Genomic DNA, 17,464 nt, shown 5'->3' with positions numbered 1-17,464 from the left:
AACTAATTAAACAGCATACTTAGGGGTTGCCAAATTTCTTAACTTTTCTTTCAATATATTTTTAAGTTTTTATTTAAATTCCAGTTAGTTAATATATAGTGTAATATTAGTTTCAGGTATACAGTATAGTGACTCAACACTTTCATACATCACACAGTGCTCATCACACCATCACCTGTTTCACCCATCCCCACCCACCTCTCCTCTGATAACCATCAGTTTGTTCTCTGTAGTTAAGAATCTGTTTCTTGGTTTGCCTCTATCTTTCTCTTTTCCTTTGCTCATTTGTTTTGTTTCTTAAATTCCACATATGAGTGAAATCACACAGTATTTGTCTTTCTCTGACTTTTTTCACTTAGCATTATACTCTCTAGCTCCATCCATGTTGTGACAAAAGGCAAGACTTCATCCTTTTTTATGGCTTATTAATATTCCATTATCTATCTATCTATGTATCTATCTATCTATCACTTCCTCTTTATTCATCAGTCGATGTACACAGCCTGTTTCCATAAATTTGGGTATTGTTGATAATGTTGTTGTAAACATCAGGGTGCATGTATCCTTTTGAATTAGTATTTTTGTATTCTTTGGGGCAAATACCTAGTAGTGCAATTGCTGGATTGTAGGGCAATTCGACTTTTAACTTTTCTGAGAAACCACCATACACTTTTCCAGAATGTCTGCACTAGTTTGCATTGCCATCAACAGTGCAAGAGGGTCGCTCTTTCTCCACATCCTGTGAATACCTATTGTTTCTTGTGTTATTGATTTTCACCATTCTGACAGGTGTGACAATGATATCTCATCTCAGTTTTGAATTGTATGTCTCTGATTATCAGTGAAGTTGAACACCTTTTATGTGTCTGTTGGCCATCTATATGTTTTCTTTGGCAAAAATGTCTGTTCATGTATTCTGTCCATTTTTTAAACTGGGTTATTCATTTCTGGGGTGTTCAGTTTTATAAGTTCTTTGTATATTTTGGATATAAACCCTTCATCAGATATGTCTTTGCAAATTGCTTCTCCCATTCTGTAGGATGCCTTTTAGTTTTGTTGATTGTTTCCTTTGCTGTGCAGAAGTTTTTTTTATTTTGGTGTAGTCCCAGTGGTTTATTTTTGCTTATGTTTCCTTTGCCTCAGGAGACAAATCTAGAAAGAACTTTCTTTTTTTAAAAAAATATTTATTCATGAGAGATACAGAGAGAGGCAGAGACATAGGCAAAGGGAGAAGCAGGCTCCATGCAGGGAGCCCGATGTGGGACTTGATCCTGGTACCCTGGGATCATGCCCTGAGTCAAAGGCAGACACTCAACTGCTGAGCCACCCAGGCATCCCTAGAAAGAACTTTCTACAGGTGATGTCAAAGAGGTTGCTGCCTGTGTTCTCTGCTAGGATTTTGATGGTATCTCGTTTCACATTTAGTTCTTTCATTCATTTTGAATTTATTTTTATGTATGATTTAAGAAAGTGGTCCATTTTTCCCAACACCATTTGTTGAGGATATTGTATTTTTCCCACTGCATATTCTTTCCTGCTTTGTTGAAGATTAATTGACTATATATGTATGGGTTCATTCCTGGGTTTTCTATTCTGTTCCATTGATCTATTTTTGTGCCAGTGCCATACTGTTTTGATCACTACAGCTTTGTAATATAACTTGAAATCCAGAATTGTGATGTCTCCAACTCTGCTTTTCTTTTCAAGGTTGCTTTGGCTATTTGGGGTATTTTGTGGTTCCATACAAATTTTAGGATTGTTCATTCTAGGTCTGTGAAAAATGCTGTGGTATTTTGATAGGGAGTGCATTAAATGGTATATTGCTTTGGGTAGTATGGACATTTTAACAATATTTGTTCTTCCAACCCATGGGCATGGAATGTTTTTCCATTTCTTTATGTTGCCTTCAATTTCTTTCATTGATGTTTTATAGTTTTCAGAGAACAGGTCTTTTAACTCTTTGGTTAAGTTTCTTTCTAGGTATCTTATCGGTTTTGATAGAGTTGTAAATGAGGTTGGTTCCTTAATTTCTCTTTCTACTGCTTCATTATTGGTGCATAAAAATGCAACAGATTCATGTACATTGATTTTGTATCCTATGACTTTACAGAATTCATTTATTAGTTCTGGGAGTTCTTTGATGGAGTCTTCCAAGTTTTCCACATAGAGTATCATGTCTTCAAATAGTGAAAATATTACTTCTTTGCTGATTTGGATGCTTTTTATTTATTTTTTGTTGTCTAATTGCTGTGGCTTGGACTTCTAATACTATGTTAAATAAACATGGTGAGAGTGGACATCTTTGTTTTGTTCCTGACCATATAAGAAAATATCTCAGTTTTTTCTCCATTGAGAATATTAGCTGTGGGTTTTTCATAGATGGCCTTAATCACATTGAGATATGTTTCTTCTAAACCTACTTTGTAGAGGGTTTTTATTATGAATGGATGTTGTACTTGTCAAATGCTTTAAAAAAAAAAACAGAATTGACTCAATATTTATAATAAGTGAATTCTGTTTTATTAAAGCTTGCTCAGTGAAAGTTTTCAATCATATAAAAAAACCTGCAATAATCTTACAATGAACACCCATAAATCCTCCATCTAGATTCTACATAACAATTTTCTTTACATGCATTACCACATATCTATCCATCCTCCTACCTATCTGTCAATTCTTATTTTTATGATACAATTCCAATGATGTAAACATCAGTACATCTTATTCTTAAACTTTTCAGCACGCATATTATTAACTTGAGGTCAGTATTTCTTTATGTCCTTTTCCTTACAACTTTATTCAGATGTAATTTACCTATAATAGTTTGCACATATGTAAAGCACACCAATTTGTTGAGATTTGATTTATGCATATATATAGTAACCCATCACTATAGTGAAGATACTAAAAATTCCCTTCACTCACAAAAGTTTTTTCATGCTACTTTGAAATTCATCACTCCTTCCACGTCCTAGATAACTGATGATCTGGTTTTTGTCAGTATAGATTATTTTACAACTTCTAGAATTTTTTATAAATGGAACCATACAGTATTTACCATTTTGTCTACCTTCCTTTATTTAAGATAACATTTTGGAGATTCATCCATATTGTTATTTTGTTGATGGTTTGTTCCTTTTTATTGCAGAGTGTGCCTAAAGTGTGCTGCTAGGTCATATATAGGCATCTGTTAAGTTTTACTTAAGAAACTTGCAGAAATTGGGGCACCTGGGGGGCTCAATCAGTTAAGTGTCCAACTCTAGGTTTTGGCTCAGGTCGTGATTTCAGGGTCATGAAATTGAGCACAGTGGTTGGCTCCATGTTTAGTGCAGACTCTGCCTGTGATTCTCTTTCTCTCCCCCCTCCCACTCCCTCCCTCCATGCATGCTCTCTAAAATAAATAAATCTTAAAAACAAACAAATGAACCTTGCAAGACTTTGCCCAAAGTAGATGTATTATTTTACACTCCTAGTAATACTGTAAAGTTCTGGTTGCTCCACATTCTCAATAGCATTTGGTATTGCAAATCTTTTTAATTTTAGCCACTTTGGTAGATTTTGGTACTATCTCATTTAAAATTAATTTGAAGCCATATAATGATTGTCCTTCTCCAATTGACTTACTTCACTCAGCATAATACCCTCCAGTTCCATCCACGTCAAAGCAAATGGTGGGTATTCATCATTTCTAATGGCTGAGTAATATTCTATTGTGTGTGTGTGTGTGTGTGTGAGTGTGTGTGTGTGTGTGTATTCTCACATCTTTATCCATTCATCTTTTAAGAAATAGTGAAAGGGATTATAGGACAAAGGAGAGAAAATGAGTGGGAAAAATCAGAGAGGGTGACAAAACATGAGAGACTCCTAACTCTGAGAAATGAACAAGGAGTAGTGGAAGGGGAGATGGGTGGGGGGATGGGGTGATTGGGTGATGGGCACTGGGGGGGCACTTGATTGGATGAGCACTGGGTGTTATATGTTGGCAAATTGAACTCCAATAAAAATATATACATAAAAAATAAAATTTGAATTTCCCTAATAATTTCCAAAATGTATATTAATAATGAACATCTTTTCAACTAAATATTGGTCATCATATACCGTTTTTTGTAAAGTATCAGTTCAGAACTTTAGTTCATATTATAATTGAGTTGTCTGTATCTTTATTATTGATTTATAGGAATTCTATATATATTCTGGCTACCAGTGAGTTAACAGATATTTGCTTGGTGACTATTGTCATATAATCTGTAAGTAGTCTATTCATTTCATTAATGGTCTTTTGATGAGCTGAAGTTTTTAGTTTTCAAATAAAAAAATCTCAAAGTTTCTAATTTATTCTTTTTTCAAATTTTATATGTATTCATAAGATGCCACTGTCAATACCTAAGTAGAGAAAATATTCTATATTTTCTCAAAGAAATTTTTATAATTTTAACTTTTACATTTGGATATGTCCCATCTCAAATTAATTTGGGGGCATGATGTGGGGATGGGCCCAGGGTTAAATTGTTTTACACACTGATGTTTAGGTGTTCCAGGAAGATCTATTTTACTATTTATTTCACTACCGGATGCTTTGGTACATTTAGTCAAAAAAATGATGTAGCCATATGCATGTGGGTCTTTTAGGTCTCTCTATTCTCTTTCACTAATACACTTCTAGCCTTATGTCAGTATCACACTGTTTTGATTATTGTAGTTTGTAATGTCTTGAAGTCAAGTAGTGTAAGTCCTACAAATATTTTTTATGATTAGTTTGGATATTGTCTTAAGATTTTAACCTTCATTTTTCAAGACCATTTATTAGAAGTATTTAAGACAGTTATTAATATTTAAAGTTTTCTAAAAAATTAACTATTTATAAGTTATAGGTTAGATCTTAAAACCAAAAGACCTGAGAAAAGTATCTTTTGATGTGGCCAGTAGGTTTTTTTTCTTTTTATTTGTTTTTTTTTTATTGTATTTACTTATTTGAGAGAGAGAGAGAGAGAGAGTGAAAGAGAGCTTGACCAGGGGGTAGCGCGCAGCAGAAGAAGCAGACTCCCCGCTGAGCTGCCATCAGCGGCCCCCCCCCCCCCCCCCGCTGATGTGGGGCTCAATCCCAGGACCCTGGGATCATGACCTGAACTGAAGGCAGACACTTAACTGACTGAGCCACCCAGGCACCCCTTATTTTTATTTGTTTTAAAGAAAACAGAGTTTGGAGTTGGAACAGCAATCCAGAAGACAAATAAGAAGACAGAGGGGAACGGAAGGATTTATCTCCCACTGAGACCCAAAGGAAGGACAGGGATTTTTTTTTTTTTTTGCCCCTCCTGGAAAAGAGACGATAGGAAGAAATAAATAGAGTTTACTTTGAAAAATTTAGGATACAATCAAAGCTACTTTAGGGCCCAAAAGGAAAATATTTGATCTGCCTCTTCATTAAGATAATGTTTTGTCCAACAAGGGAGGAATTTTTTTCTCAATGACAATAGCAAGTATTCATAGGGATGTGGAAAAACAGGCTCTTACAGGCACTGTTTGGGGAGATAGCAAATTAATGAATAATTTTGGGAAGACAATTTAATAATATGTAATGAAATATTAAAATACGTGTCACTTGACCCAACAATCCTACTTTTGAAAGGATATTTTTCTAATAAACACCTACACATGTATACAAATATGTACACACAAGTATTTTCATCATTTTAATGCTGACAATAGCAAGAGAGGAAGAGAGAGAGAGAGAGAAAGCCACTGTTACAGATTGAATTATGTCCTCTAAAAAGATATGTTGAAGTTCTAACCCCCAGTACCTCAGAATGTGATCTTATTTAGAAATAGGGTCATTGTAGTTTAGTTGAGATAAGGTCATACCCCAGTAGGACTGGCCAGTAATGACCAGTGTCCTTATGAGAATACCTTGTGAACACTGGAACATAGGGATATGGCAATGTGACTGAAATCATGCATCTATAAGCCAAAGAACACCAAGGATTTCCAGCAAACACCAGAAATTTGAAGAGGCAAGGAAGGATTCTCCCTTAGAGCTCTCAGAAAGAACAAGACCCTGCTGACACATCGATTTCACATTTCTAAACTCCAGACTGAGATGGTAAATTTCTGTTGCTTAAAAAAGACCAAAGAGGAATAATTGGTGCTTTTATATATTATAATGCTAAATTTCACAGGTGTCATTTCTGACATTCTTGAAATGACTAACCTCACTGTTTATTTCTTTTGTTTTCTTCCCTGCCTTCTTCTTTTAAATCTATTATAAATTCCATCCTTATTTTTAAAAATTAATCACCCAGCAATGCCATTGTCCCAAATGGAACATCTTTTTTTTTTTTCTTAATAGGAATTCTATTCATTTTTTTTCTTATCAACATTTTCTCTTTCAAATCTTAATTCTTTTGCTTAATCACTATATGGGTCTATGTTCTTTTATATGTCTGCTCAGCCTGGTTCTTTTGTGCTATACAATATCAGTTAATTTATTTTGGTTTCCAGTCTACCGTGTTCTATGGAGAGCCAAGTTAAAAACTGCACTGTATAATATTTGGGAAATAGTGCATGAAAATATAGTAGCTATAGTAAATGATAACACTAATTTTATGGAAATACAATGAAAAAATAAATTAACATTCAGGTTATCTATGATATGTTAATAGCATGATTTCATGGAAATCTCAGTTCCACTATGTCTTAGGGATGGTTAAAATATTAAGCAAATGTATCATAAACGATGACATTTTCATTTCTCAGCCATTTCCATTTTTGTCCCTTGGATGGAGTTAAAGGTGAACTCATTTTTTAATCATAAATTTCACTCATGATAGCCAAATGCCAATATAATGAACTCATTTATTTTCTAATAATCTAGAAATCACTGAGCTTTAAAAACTCGGATCAAAATGAGATTGCCATAATTCTGCAACTTGTTACTTCATATAATATAAAGCAGATTGTTTATATTTTCAATAGTGAAAAATGGGAAGCAATAAACAAGTTTAAATGTATATTTCTTTTAACCTTCCCAACATCATCATTTATGAGATGATTTTGAGAATATCTGATCCTTGGAATTATCATCATTGTTAATTATTAGAATTTATTAGTCGATTTATTAGCCCTTTCAACTATGTTTTTTTTTTTTTTACAGTTTCACTGTAAGCTCGAATTGAATTCAAAGACTTCTGTAAACACACACACAGACAGCAATATAATTAGCTAAGGAAACCACTTTTTCTTGAGCTAAAGAAGACACACACAGAGCAGCACTTAAACAGTATCACATTGCAGCTTCCCTTGGCTCCTAGGATCCCTAAAGAAGGCCTTTCATTGTGTAGAATAATGTCCACCAAGAGCTCTACTTAGAGTAGCTATTTCTTGCTGTCTCATTCAGAAATAAATGAAGAAAATAACCATGATATGAAATATTAACAGACTTTTGGGACCTGGGACCTTTCTGTTTTCCAGCCAAACTTAGCATCAGCAAGCCCACATTCCCTAGGAAGCAGGAAGACAGCAATATGTCCAGATGTGTAGTCATATTGTCTGGTGAAATATCAGGCAATATTGTTCAGAAGGTCCCAAACAATGTATATTTAGGATTCCAATATTCCAGAGATGCATTTCTGCCCCCAAATATTTAATGACATAACAATTTCATAGCATATTTCCCCCTTGAATTTTAGGGTGACATCAAAACATGAAAGTTGGGCAAAATATGATATTTTATAGGAACAAAAAGATCTTAATAGAGATCTCAGAATTAATATTGGTATCATGCACTATACTCAGTGGCAGAAGGCATTCTATGAAATAACACAAAAGAAGGTGTGGAAACTTGAGAATGATATCAAACAAAAAAGCTTCATTTGTTATTCCCACTTTGAATAATTAAGTGACAGTATTAAGATTTAAATAACATCTATCTTTAAATCATATACTGTGGTTGCTTTATTTAAAAAATACATTCAAACATTTTTGACACTTCTCTCTTCAAGAGGTGAAGCATAATTCCCCCCTTCTTGAGTATGGCTCACTAACTGTTCTAAGGACAAGAAAACTTCACAAGTGTTGTGATTTCCAAGTTTAGGTTATTTTTTAAATGACTTCTATTTCAGGTTCTCTCCCTCTTCCTCTTTCTTTCTTTTTTCTTTCTTTCTTTCTTTCTTTCTTTCTTTCTTTCTTTCTTTCTTTTCTTTCTTTCTCACTTGCTCTGTTTCTGATCACTTGTCCTGGAAGAAGCAAGCTGCTATTTATGAGAAACACTATGAACAGACAATGTGGCAAGGAACTGAGGCCTCCTGCCAAATGTCAGTGAGAAAGTAGGACCTGCCAGCAACCACATAACTCAGCTATGAAGTGCATTCCCTAGCCTTCTTCTAGCCTTAAGATGACTACTGCTGGCCAACAAATTGACTACATCCTCATAGGAGAATGAGCCAGAAACACCTACCTAAACCAATCCCTCAAGAATTATGTCATAAATATTGATGATAAATTGTGGGATAAGTTGCTATGTTGCAATAACTAATATATGTATATGGGGAGATAGATCGATCTATATCTTTATTGCGAGGGAATAGGGAAAGAGAGAGGAGAGAAGAGACAGAAAGAGAAAGAGACAGAAGAAGAGAGAGAGGGAACTTCTTTGGCAAGTAAAATTTATATATTGATGAAAAGAAAAATATTCTGGACAGGGAAAATTCTAAAAATATAGTATGTAGTAATACCTATGTCTGTTTTAATCCAGTAGATCAGAGGCCATTGTGGAAACAAATAGTGTGGATATTACATAAATATCCCTAATGACAAATTCACAGTTATATAAAAAATGGTTCCATATGGTTACCAATGAAAGATGTTTCATCACTGAAATATCCAGATGGAAAAGGTGAAATTAACATAATATAATACTTATAGCATTAGAAGGCATATAGCTCAATCTTCTCCTTTTTAAAAAATTAGACAAAGAGATTACAGAGCATTCATGTAATTCACTGTTTAAGCTTAAATTTATTTATTTTTTAAGATTTTATTTATTTATTCATGAGAGACATGAAGAAAGAGAGGCAGAGAGACAGGCAGAGGGAGAAGCAGGCTCCATGCAGGGAGCCTGACGTGGCACTTGATCCCGAGTCTCCAGGATCAGGCCCTGGGCTGAAGGTGGTGCTAAACCGCTGAGCCACCTGGGCTGCCCTTAAGCTTAGATTTAGATAACTCTCTCAAACTCACTCAAAATACAATTTTAGATGAATTTTAGATTAATCTGTGAATAGAAACCAAAAACATTTCCATTTTAAAGAAAATAGTTACAAATATCTTGGGGGTAAAATACACCCAAAATAATTGCCATTTAGTATTTTACGTTTTTAACAAAGCTAGATTTAAATCATAATATAAATGCCAGTATTTTGTCTAGGTGGAATAAGAATCGTCTGAAACATTTACTATAATTTTATCAGAATAAGCTTGATTATATGTAAGGGTGTAAATTTCAGTAAAATTATGATGGGAAAACAAACACAAAAAGGCCAAATTATTGCTGTCTTACTCTTTAATGTTTCTAAAGTTCTATGTGCTATTTCTCTACTTTGCAGCTCAACCTTATAAAGACCTCATTACCAAATTTAGTAATTCTCTCAAGGGTTTATATTGACATACAGAAAGACAAAAACTTGGGGATATGATCATATTGAATTTATGTTTTGAGTCTGAATTAATGAGGACTTGAACTTGCTTGTTTAAAAAAATCATAACCTTGGAAACCTTTGTGGGCTGATAATAAAATATATGTATATACACCAAATAATCTTGTTTGGATTAAAACATCCAAACTGATATTGGAGATAAAGAAGTATAATGCGATCTGCACGTACAGGTTTTAATAGTGTCACAGTAATGAACCCCACTGCAAAGTAGAAATTCTGTCTTATTAAGACAATTTTAGCTCTTTTTAGTGCCTTGACATTGCGTAAGGCTTTTCTCTTCATTAAAGTCTATGTGATGACTTTCTAACACCATACACAAAAGGAACTCATAATGGATTAAAGACCTAAATGTGAGACCTGAAACCATAAAAATCCTAATAGAAAACATAAGTAGTAATTTCTTTGACATTGGCCATGGCAATATTTTTCTAGATATGTCTCCTAAGGCAAAGGAAAAGAAAGCAAAAATAAACTATTGAGACTACATCAAAATAAAAGCTTTTGCACAGTGAATGAAACCATCAACAAAACAAAAAGACAACCTACTGAATGAGTTTTTGTAAAAGATATATCTGATAAGAGATTAATATCCAAAATATTAAGGAATTTTCACAACACCCTAAAATTTAATCTGATTACAATGGGCAAAGGACCTCAATTTTTCCAAAGAAAACATACAGTGGGTCAACAGACACACGAAAAGATGCTAAATATCACTAATCATCAGGGAAATGTAATCAAGACCATAAAGACACACCTGTTAGAATGGCTAAAATCAGCAACACAAGAAACAAGTGCAGTGAGGATGTGGAAAAAAAGGAACACTCATGCACTGTTGGTGGGAATGCAAGTTGGTGTAGCCACTGTGTATAGCAGTATGGGGATTCCTCAAAAAATTAAAAATAGAAATACCATGTGATTCAATAACTCCACTACTTGGTTTTACCCAAAGAAAGCAAAACACTAATTTGCAAACATATATGGACCCTTATGTTTATTGCAGCATTATTTATAATAGCCAATTTATGGAAGCAACCTAAGTACCCATCAATAGATGAATAGGTAAAGCTATGAAATACACACACACACACACACACACACACACAGAAATATTAGGCAGCCATAAAAAAGGATGAGCTCTTGACATTTGCAAACATGGGTAGACCTTGAGGGTATTACGCTAAGAGAAATAAGTCAGACTGAGAAAGACAAATACCACATGACTTCATTCATATATGCAATCTAAAAGAACAAGTGAATAAACAAAGCAAAGGCAGAATCTGACCTATAAAGGCAGAGAACAAATTGATGGTTGCCAAAGATGAGGAGGTTGGGGAGGATGGACAAAATGAGTGAAGGGAATTGGGAGATACAGGCTTCACATTATAGAATGGGAATATAAGGTACAGCATAGGGGATATAATCAATGATACTGTGATAGTATCATAAGGTGACAAATGGTAGCTACACTTGTGTTGGACATAACAGATAAAGATGTTGAATCACTAAGTTGTACATCTAAAACTAACTAACATTGTATACTAATTATACTCAAATTAGAAGAATAAAATTTAAAAATTTTTATATTTACATATTAAATATATCAAAACCTATAATGCCAGAATAGTCTATGTAATGATTAAATTATAGGGTTTTAAATGACTAAGTATAAACTAATATATCCTATCACTTTGTAAGTTATTTCAAAGTTTGTATAAATATATAATTAAGGAGTTAACAAACAAGTAATCTTTATTTGGAATTCCATGAAGAGAAACCTAAATTTTTATCATGATAGCTATTGTTGCAACTAATACTCTATATTTGGCAAATCATAATTTTGATGGACACTAAATATTCTAAAATAAACTTTTTAGTCTATCATGTCATTATGAGTTCAGCACATTTCTACTAATAAACTAGAATCCCTAATAAGAAGTACGTTAATTATATTTGTTAGTGATAATGTAGCATAGAACCAGTATTAGTGACTACAGAGAATTACAACAGACTTAGCTAATTTAGAACAAGGAAAATTTTAGCAGTGTGTGTACCTATATATTTTTCCTTTTATAGAATCTGATTTTATTTGCAAGACAATAATTAACTTGATAAAGTGTGTAGAAATTTGTGAATGTGAGAAACTCTCTTGAGAATTATTTTTTACTTTCTATCCATTCTTTCATAGTTCATTTCCTTGAATGCTCCTTTTGTTCTCTATGTGGCTTTGAGTTGCCTTCCTTCTTATCACCAGGCCTATGAATATCCTAAAGGATGAGAAAATCTGACCAAAGCCAGATTTACATACTCTAATGCCCTTTCCATTTCTTTTTCTTTTTTTTGTATTTCTTTTTTTTTAATTTTTATTTATTTATGATAGTCACACACAGAGAGAGAGAGAGAGAGGCAGAGACATAGGCAGAGGGAGAAGCAAGCTCCATGCACCGGGGGCCCGATGTGGGATTTGATCCCGGGTCTCCAGGATCGCACCCTGGGCCAAAGGCAGGCGCTAAACCGCTGTGCCACCCAGGGATCCCCCTGCCCTTTCCATTTCTAAGTTATTGTGTTAGTTTGCTTTCTATATATTGGTTTTCATTCTTCATGTTGCTGTCTCAAGTGAACTTTCTACCTGGGTTTCCATTACAGTTTTATCCCTGATACTGTTTGCTTGCACATTCATCCATACATTTATTCAATATCCATTATTATTTTTATTTAATTGATATTTATTGGTTCCTATGAAGTATCAGATATGGTACAAAGCAAGAGGACCAACATCTATGAACAGGGCAGAAATAATCATTACCTTTATGGCATTTTAGCTATAAAGAGTCATTCTACAAAACCAATTATTTAATTTAAATGGCAGTATGTGCTATGAAGGGAAAGAGCAGAAAAAAACTAAGAATGTAATGTTGAGGTAACAATCAAGGTCTACAAAGAAAGAAAACTCCTCACTATAAAAACAATGTTTAGGCAAACACAAATTTAAGTAGTAGGAATTAACCACAGGAAGGAAGTAAAAAATGGTAAGAAATCTAGGCAAAGGAATTAACACATTAGAAAGCCTTGGCAGACACAAAGCTGTTGGAGAAACTGAAAATTGTTAATGTGTCTGCAGCATAGTGAGGAAGGGAGAAAATACCAAGAGATTAGGCTGAGAAATTGGGCAATAGTCAGCGATTTGTAGGACATATTATGGATTTTAGATTTTATTCTAAGTACATGTAGTTGATGGAAAGCTAGAGCAGTGTAAGATTAGGTAGTTGGTAATCTTTAGATTTCTTTCATGGTTTGCTTTGAAGTTGTGATCTCAGGAAACTGCAGTTGCAATAAGGATGTTAGATATAAAACTAGCTAAGTGGCTCTCAGGATCCAAGCTTGAGTCAGTTGTATTGGTATTCATTTGTTACAGAATAAAGGTAAGATATTTATTTAATAAGCTTTAAGCAACATTGCTTATAGCAAGGTTAATAGAAATATTTCAGTGATTTTATTATAAGTTACCATTTACAAAGAAATACACAAATTAAATAACTGTGAACAATGGTTTTTGAAAGTGTATGAGGTTTGCATAGAAAACTATTCAGCATTAAAATATATAAATAAATGGATAACATCATACTTAATAGTGAGAAACTTGAAGCTTTACTTCTAAGATTACATACAAGGCAAGCATGGGATATTTCCTCTCTCTACTCCTTTTAACATTTTACTGGAAGTTCTGATTAATGTATTAAGAAAAAAAAGGTATACAGTTTAGGAAGGAAGAGATAAAAGTGTCTTTGTTCAAAAATGACACCATCTATTTAAAAAAATCTTAAATAATCAACCAAAAAACTTCCAGAACTAATAGATGATTATAACCAGGTTGCAAGATACAAAAATGCAAAAGTTGATTTATCTCTTTTATATCAGGAATAATCCAGCAGAATTTGAAATTTAAAACACACCATTTATATTAGAACTCAAATAAGAGAAATTCTTACTTTTAAATCTAGCAAAATATGTGTAAGATCTATATGAAGAAAATTACAAAACTCTTATAAATGAAATCAAAGAATTGAATAAATCGAGAGATATTCCATGTTCATGGATAATAAGACTCAGTATTATCAAGATATTAGTTCTTCTCAGCTTAGTGTATAAATTCAATGGAACCCAGTGAAAATCCCAGCAAGTTATTTTGTGGCTATCAGAAAACTTACCCTAAAGTTTATATAGAGAGGCAAAAGACCCTGGATAACACAACATAGATGGAGAACAAAGTTGAAGGACTGTCTTCAAGACTTATTATAGAACTACAATAATCAGGATAGCATGTTACTGGCAAATAATAGATATATAGATCTGTAGAATGGAAAAAAAGAGCTCAGAAATAGACCCACATACATACATTCAACTGATCTTCACAAATTATGTCAGAAAAATTGGACATACACATATAAATAAGTCTAGACGCAGACTTTATGTCCACCACAAAAATTAACTCAAAGCAGCTTGTTAGACCTAAATGTAAAATGAAAATCTATAAAAGTCCTACACAGTAATGCATGAGAAAATCCAGATGACCTGGAGTCCATCATTGACTTTTTAGATACAGCACCAAAGACAATCCATACAAGAAATAATTGATAAGCTGAATTTAATGCCTTATGCTCTGGGTAGCTCAGTTAAGCCTCTGCCTTTGGCTCAGGTCATGATCCTGTTCCTGTGATCAAGCTCCACATCAGTATCCCTGCTTGGCAGGGAGTCTTCTTCTCCCTTTCTCCCTTTGCCCTTCCCAACAACTCCCCCCAACACCCACTTATGCTCTTTGTTTCAAATAAATAAAATCTTTAAAAAAACCCTTATGCTCTGTGACAGACTACATTAAGAGAAGCAGAAAACAAGCCAAAGAATGAGACAAAATACTTCCAAAGGCATATGTAATATATAGCTGCTATCCAAAATACAGACAGAATACTTAAAACTCAACAATAAGAAAACATCTCAATGAAAAAATGGGCCTACTGAACCTTTACAGGTTAAGGTTATATCAAAGAAGATATATAGATGGCAAATAAGCATATGAACAGATGCTCCATATCATATGTCATCAGGAAAATGCAAATTAAAACAGTAAGATACCACTAGATACCTATAAGAATGGCTAAAATCCAGAACACTGACAATATCACATGCTATCCAGGATAGAATTCCAGCAACAGGAATTCTTATTCACTGTTGGTGGGAATGTAAAATGGCACAGCTACTTTGGAAGGCAGTGTGGTGGATTCTTAAATACACACACACACACACACACACACACACATTCTTTTACCATATGATCCATTCATCATCCTTGTTGGTACCCCCAAATTTGAAAATGTATGACCATACAAAAACCTGATAGATGTTTATATACAAATATGTTTATATCAGATTGATTCATAATTGCCAAAACTTGGAAGCAATCCAGTTGTGCTTCAGAATCTGAATGGATAAATAAGCTGCAGTATATCAAGACAATGGGATATTATTCACTGAAAAGAAAATGAGCTAATAGACTCTCAAAAAAACCTGTTAGAACGAATCAACAAATTTAGCAAAATTGCAGGATGAGATACAAAATAAATATACAAATATTAATTGTGTTTCTGTACACTAACAACAAAACATCTGAAGAAGAAATTAAACAATCCCATTCACAATGGCACCAAAAAAACCACTTAGAAATGTATTTAACCAAATTGGTGACTCCTCTATAAACTGAAAACTGTAACACTTTGAGGAAAGAAATTGAAAATGATACAAATGGAAAGATATCCTATGTTCATGGATTGGAAAAATGAATATTTTTAAAATTTCTGTACTAACCAAAGTCATCTATAGATTAAATGAAAGCCCCATCAAAATTTGAATTGCATTTTTCACAAAAATAGAAAAAACAATCATAGAAATCTGTGGGGAGCCACAGAAGACCCCAATTACCAAAGCAATCCTGAGAAAGAAGAACAAACCCATGGACAGCACATGTCCTGATTTTAAACTATATTTAAAAACTGTATTAATCAAAACAGTGTAGTATTGGAATAAAAAAAGTACACATGCATGGAACAGAATCAAGAGCCCATAAACTCTTATATACTCTGTCAACCAATATGTGACGAGGAGTCAAAAATACTCAATAGGGAAAGAATAGTTTCTTCATTAAATGATACTGTGAAACTGGATAACAATATGCCAAAGAATGAAATTGGATCCCTATTTCACACCACTCAGAAAAATTAACATGAAATGGATTACAGACTTAAATCTAATACCTGAAATAGTAAAATTTCTAGAAAACAACACAGGAAAAAAGCTCCCTGACATTGCTCTTGGCAAACATTTCCTTCAATGTCAACAAAGCACAAGAAACAATGAACTAAATGAAAAAGCAACTTACAGAAGTAGAGAAAATATTTGCAAATCATATATCTGACAAAAAATTAATATCTAAAATATATTTAAGTTCATACAACTCAATAGCAGACATAAATAAATAACCTGACTAAAAATTAAAATGGACCTGTGTAGACAGGTCTTTGAAGAAGACACAGAAATGGGCAACAGGCCAACAGGTACATCAAAAGATATTCAACATTACTGATCATCAGGGAAATGCACATCAAAACCACAGTGAGCTATCACCCCAAAACTATTAGAAAGGCTATCATCAAAAAGACAAGAGATAACAAGTACTGGTGAGGATGTGGAGAAAAGGGAACCCTTGAGCACTGTTGGTAAGAATGTAAATGGTAGAGCCTCTATGAGAAACACCATAGTATTTCTTAAAAAAATTAAAATAAGAACTACCATATGATCTAGCAATCTCACTTCTGATCATACATAAAACGAAAATTAAAACATGATCTCAAATATATGCACTCCATGTTTATTGCAGCATTATTCACAGTAGTCAAGATACAGAAACAATCTAATTGTTATCAATAGATAAATGGATAAAGAAAGTGTGGTATCTATTTCAAATGCAATATTACTTAGCTAAAAAGAAGAAAGAATTCTTGAAATTTGCAAAAACTTGGATGAAGCTTGAGGGCATTATGCTAAGTGAAGTAAGTCAGACAAAGACAAATGTTGTGTGATATCACATACATGGAATCTAAAAAGCTGAACTCAGAGAAGAGTGATGGTTACTAGGGGTGAAGAATGGGGGAAATGAATAGATATTGATCAAAGGGTATAGACTTCTAGTTATAAGATTTGTAAGTTCTGTGCATCTAATGTACAGCATAGTGATTGTAGCTAATACTACTGTATTATATACTTGAAAACTGCTAATGGAGTAGATCTTAAATGCTCTCATCACAAAAAAGATAATTATTTAATGAGATGGGGGAATTAGCTAATTTTACAGTTGCCGTTATTTTGCAATACATATCTTATCAATAGGTTATATACCTTAAACTTACACAATGTAATATGTAAATTGTATCTCAATAAAGCTAGAAAAATAATAAAAAGATTAAATAAAGAAATGAGCTGTCAAGACATAGAAAAACCTTAAATGCATATTATTAAGTCAAAGAAACCAATCTAAAGAGGATAAATACTGTATGCCCAATTATATGACATCTGGAAAAGGAAAAATTATAAAGACAGTAAAAATATCAGTGGTTGTCAGGTTAAGTTGGGGATATAAACAGGCAGGACACAGAGGCCTTTTAGGCAGTAAAAATACTTTGTATGATATAATGATGGGTGCAAGT

The sequence above is a fragment of the Canis aureus genome, chromosome X, assembly GCF_053574225.1.
Source record: "Canis aureus isolate CA01 chromosome X, VMU_Caureus_v.1.0, whole genome shotgun sequence".
NCBI classification, from domain to species: domain Eukaryota; kingdom Metazoa; phylum Chordata; class Mammalia; order Carnivora; family Canidae; genus Canis; species Canis aureus.
The sequence above is the reverse complement of the archived record's forward strand: the minus strand, read 5'-3'. Positions refer to the sequence as shown.